At 38.4% G+C, this 5,124-nt stretch overlaps 1 non-coding gene across 1 annotated transcript; it reads left to right on the forward strand.

Annotated features, from left to right (window-relative positions):
- Positions 1-2,677: 2,677 nt before the first annotated feature.
- On the forward strand, positions 2,678-2,784 carry LOC122075018. The gene has a single exon (XR_006139156.1). It is a non-coding gene; the product is annotated as a small nucleolar RNA R71 (small nucleolar RNA).
- The last annotated feature ends 2,340 nt before the right edge of the window (positions 2,785-5,124 follow it).

Here is a 5,124-nt window from a genome sequence, read left to right on the forward strand (position 1 = left end):
GCATTGCAAAGCCCAAAGGGCATACGCCTGTAAGCAAATGTTCCATATGGGCATGTAAAAGTGGTCTTACGTTGGTCCTCTAAAGCAATTGGGATTTGGTTATAGCCAGAATATCCATTAAGAAAATAATAGTACTCATGTCCAGCTAACCTCTCTAACATCTGATCAATGAATGACAATGGGAAGTGGTCCTTCCAGGTTGCCACATTAAGTTTCCTGTAGTCAATGCACACACGCCATCCTGTTTGGACACGGGTAGGGATCAACTCATTATTGGCATTAGGAACTACAGTTACACCAGACTTCTTAGGCACTACGTGAACTGGGCTTACCTATTGGCTGTCAGAAATAGGATAAATTATTCCATGATCCAAGCACTTTAGGATCTCTTTCTTAATGGCTTCCATCATCACTCGGTTAGCTCTTCTTTGGGATTCCGTGGATGGTTTAGAATCCTCCATAAGATGTATATGATGTTGCACAATGGAAAGGCTTATACCGCTTGATATCAGCCATGGTCCAACCTAGGGCTTTCTTATTATCTTTTAACACTTTAAGTAACTCCTCTTCCTGGCTAGAAGTCAAATTTGAAGAAATTATTACAGGAAGAGTCTGGTCAGGCCCTAGGAAAGCATATCTCAAATTAGATGGCAACTCCTTAAGATTTAGCTTAGGGGGCTCAACTATGGAAGGTTTGGGAATGGAATTGGAAAGGGGTCCTAAGGGCTCCACAAGTGTGTGAAGACTCAAGACTTCAGAAAAGAAATTTTCACTATCATCATCCAACTCATCCATACACTCCTGGAATTCTGAATCAAAATCAATATCAAAGTTGGTAACTAAATCATCAGAAAAATCCAAAAAATCCTCAAGCATATTGATCTCTTCTTCCATATGTGGTTGCTTGCCAATCCTAAACATGTTAAACTCAGCATTTTGGTTACCAAAAGATAATATTAGGAAACCATTCCGGCAATTGATTAATGCATTACTGGTAGCCAAGAATGGTCTTCCTAGAATTATTGGGATCTCATCCTTGGTTGAGAAGGGCTTAGTATCTAACACAATGAAATCAACAGGAAAAATAAATTCCCCCACCTTTAGTAAGACATCCTCAACCATCCCTTTAGGAATCTTAACAGACCTATCTGCCAATTGAAGAGTAGTTCCAGTGGCTTTCAATTCTCCTAATCCTAGTTGCTTGTACACATGGTAAGGTAAAAGATTCACACTTGCGCCAAGGTCAAGTAAGGCATGCTCAATGTAGGTGTTGCCTATGACACAAGCTATGGTAGGGCTCCCTGGATCCTTATACTTGGCTACTATAGGCTAAGTAATTATGGAACTAATGTTACCTGCCAAGAACGTCTTTTTTGGCACACTAGTGATACGTTTGTGAGTACACAAATCTTTCAGTACCTTTGCATAGGCGGGGATCTGGGATATGGCATCCAAAAGAGGGATGTTTACTTCTACCTTTTTGAAGACTTCTAAAATTTTGTCCATGGAAGCAGTCTTCTTTTTGTTTACCAAGCGATTAGGAAATGGGACAGGATGAACATAAGGACTGTTAGGGATTTGCCCCTGTTCAGAAGAATCATTTTTGGTTTCCTCAACCAAATCATCTTTAGTTTCAGAAAAATCTTTAGGTTCATCAGACGAACCTAGAACAAGAGGCACATTTGTGTCCTTAACTGAAGAAGAGTTAACAGGAGTAATAGATGGGGAAGATTTAGGAATGCTCTGTAGGTACTCTCTACCACTCCTAATGGCATAAACAACATTGCATTGGTTAGAGGGCCCTTGTTGAGTCTGACCTTGTACTATATTCAGTGGTGCATTAGTTGGTCCTTGTAAACTAACAGGCTGATGATGCCTAGGGTTAGGCTCTGGTTGACTGGGTAAAGTTCCCTTCTCCCTCTCACGCATAATTGAGACAACTTGGGTAAGTTCTCTCGTAAGATTTTGATGGCTTGTCATGAGGAGGGCCATATTTTTTTCCAAGTCACTTATTCTACTTGCCTCTCCAGTGTTGGTAAACCCAGGGGGTTGCTGATAAGATGATAGAAGAGGGGCCCTAGGAAAACTCGCCTGAGATCCTACATTTGACCTAGGAAAAGTATTTTGAGAAAAAGATTGTTGTGCAAAGGGAGGCCTTTGGGGTCCAGGTTGACCTTGATTATAGAAATTGGAAGGTCCTGCTTGGTTGCCTTGATTCCAAGAGAAATTTGGGTGACTTCTCCATCCTGGATTATAGGTGTTACTATAAGGATTATTCTTGTATAAGGCATTAACACTATCATTAGAAGTGCCCCCAGAGGTGTTGGGGCATTCTTCTATGACATGTCCAGGGGACTGGCACCAAGCACAAATCTTAACCAAATTGACTGATGATGGCTCTCTAGGAACAATAGCCTCAATCCTCTTGATTAGGCTATCCAAATGGGCTTCCTTGGCTACCATCCCATCCACAAAATATCCTTTCCCTCCTATGGTTCTTTCACTCTCTTGGGTGGATTCTCATTCACGGGTTTTGTCAGCTAAGTCAAGTAAGAATTCTCATGCTTTTCCTTCATCTGTAAATGATGTGAATCCCTCAGGGCACATAGACTCTATCATTTGTTTAGTTGGGTAATCAATACCCTCATAAATTATTTGACATAAATGCCATAGGTCTAGGCCATGGTGAGGGCATTCTTGGAGTAGATCCTTGAATCTCTCCATAAGTTTGGAAAATGACTCACTAGGCTTTTGCCTAAACTGAAGGATATCACTTCTAAGCTTATTGGTCTTGTGAGTTGGGAAAAACTTCTTAAGGAAGACAACTGTGAACTGTTCCCATGAGGTTATGGAATTTGTGGGTAATCCATACAACCACTTCTTAGCTTGGTCTTTCAATGTAAAAGTGATAAACCTAAGCTTAACATCATCATCAGAAAGCTGTTGGATCTTAATTAGAACACATACCTCTTCAAATTCCCTTAGAAATAGGTATGCATCCTCAGAGGTCAACCCATGGAAGTGGGGCAACATAGTGATGTATTGAGATTTGAGTTCAAAATTATTGCCCTGGGCTTGTGGTAGAACAATACAGGAAGGTTGGGCTGTTCTAGCAGGGTAGAACCTATCTTTCAGAGATTTAGGTGAAGGGTTTTGCTATTGGTCTCCCATATTTAAGGGTTTTAAAGAGAGCAAACGTATAGGGTCACTATTTGTTGGATCTCTTCTTTCTAACCAATTCTTAGTATTACGTACCCACTTAACACTCATGCAACAGAAAAACTTCCCACAACTAAAGTAAGACAAGCACAAAAGAATGGATAGCAAAACTTTTTGATGATTTTTTTTTGAATTTTTTTTTTTTTTTTTTGCTTTTTGGGAGCTTACCGGCAGGGATCCGGGGTTGCTCAGGTCAATTCCGGAGGTACTGCTACAGGGCGAAACTTGTCTTTATCATACTGTGAGGCATGGCGACCTCCACAGATACAACTATTATTGCAAGTTGTTCTTCTCAGGAATTCAATAAAAAGTAAAAATATAAAACAAAGCAAACAAAGCACTCCGATTTACCAAAAGAAAGTGAAAAATAACATGGAACTGTCTCCCCGGCAACGGCGCCAAAAACTTGTTTGAGATTTAAAATGTAACCGCAAGCGTACGGATCAGTGTAGCTACGGGTCGAACACAGGGAGAGCAGCCACTTTATTTTTTTATTTCTTTTAATAATGCGAAAGTGAACTGATTAATGGTTGTGATCTAATTCTAATTACCGTCCTAAAAATAACGTCCTAACCATTCGTCATCTAAGAATTTAAAGACGCAAGCCACACAATTAAAATTAAATAAATAAATAACTGAAAATAAACAACCCACGCAATTAAAAAAATAATAATAAAGGAAAAAATAAAAGCTGAAATAAAAATAAAGTAAAAGAAAGGGATAAAGCTAGAGAGAGACTCACAAGTAGGTTTCTCTACTTAGCCCGAGGGATGCATCATAATATGAGCTTCCCTACTTGACCAGAGAGTCACTCTTACAAGGGTTTCTCTACTTGGCTTTAGGGAAAAGGAGACAATTAAAATAAAAGCAATAAATTGATGGTTCTATGGCTAGGAGGGGCAAAGCCAACACATACACTAGCCATGAACCTTGGGGGAAAGGAATAGCAATAATGTAATGACTGAATAAAAATCCTAAATTAAGAAAGAAAGGGTAGTCAGAAGAGGGAATGAGAGGGGGGAGAGAAGACTACTGAAAGAGCCTACTTACTTGAATCAATGCTTGAACTTGAAAAAAAATTGCTTCACGGCTCGTGATCTTGTCACCTAGATCTAAGCCTAGAACTATAACTTAAAAAAATTACAACTCAATTGCATAAATCATAAACATAAAAAGAACTGAATAAAAATAAAAGAGTACTTGCATTAATAAAAAAAAACTATTACAAAAGTGATTAAAGCAAAAATAGAGAAGAACTAAAACCAAAGAGTGAGAGAGGGAGATAGAGAGCAACTAAAAAAAAACTAGAAGAAGAATGAATTGTGTCTCCTCCTCTTACATGAGTTGTATTTATAGGGAATGGAGAGGTAGGGTAACAATTTTCTATTTCCTAAAAGAGAGAAACCCACAAATGATTGTGAGATCTTTTGAGTCCAAAAGTGCTAAGATGGAGGAGAGAGAAGAGAAATAAATTTCAGAAATTTCTTTTTTTGCTTATTTTCTTTCCTTTTTTTTTTCCTAATTTTTTTTCTTCTTTTTCTCTCTCCTAGGGACGATTTTCTTCTTCTTTGTGTGATTTGAACAATATTTGGTGATGATGTGGAGGAGAGAGAAGATTTGGACAATCTTTGGTTCTCCCCTTTTTTTTCTCTTTCCTTTTTTTTTTCTTCTCTTCTTGCTTCCACGATTTTGCTTTCCTTTTTTCTTTTTTCTTTTTCTTCTCTTCTTGCTTCCACGATTTTGCTTGCTTCTAAAGCAGAAAATCTTCAACAAAATCTTCTAAAAAAAACAACCATAAGATTCGAACTTGAGACCTCTTGGTGAGCAAGAGAATTTTGTACACCATAGCTCACCAACTAAGCTAGGTAGTTGTTGTTACCAAAAACAATTCTTCAATCACTTTAG

Source organism: Macadamia integrifolia, chromosome 3, assembly GCF_013358625.1.
Source record: "Macadamia integrifolia cultivar HAES 741 chromosome 3, SCU_Mint_v3, whole genome shotgun sequence".
NCBI lineage: Eukaryota > Viridiplantae > Streptophyta > Magnoliopsida > Proteales > Proteaceae > Macadamia > Macadamia integrifolia.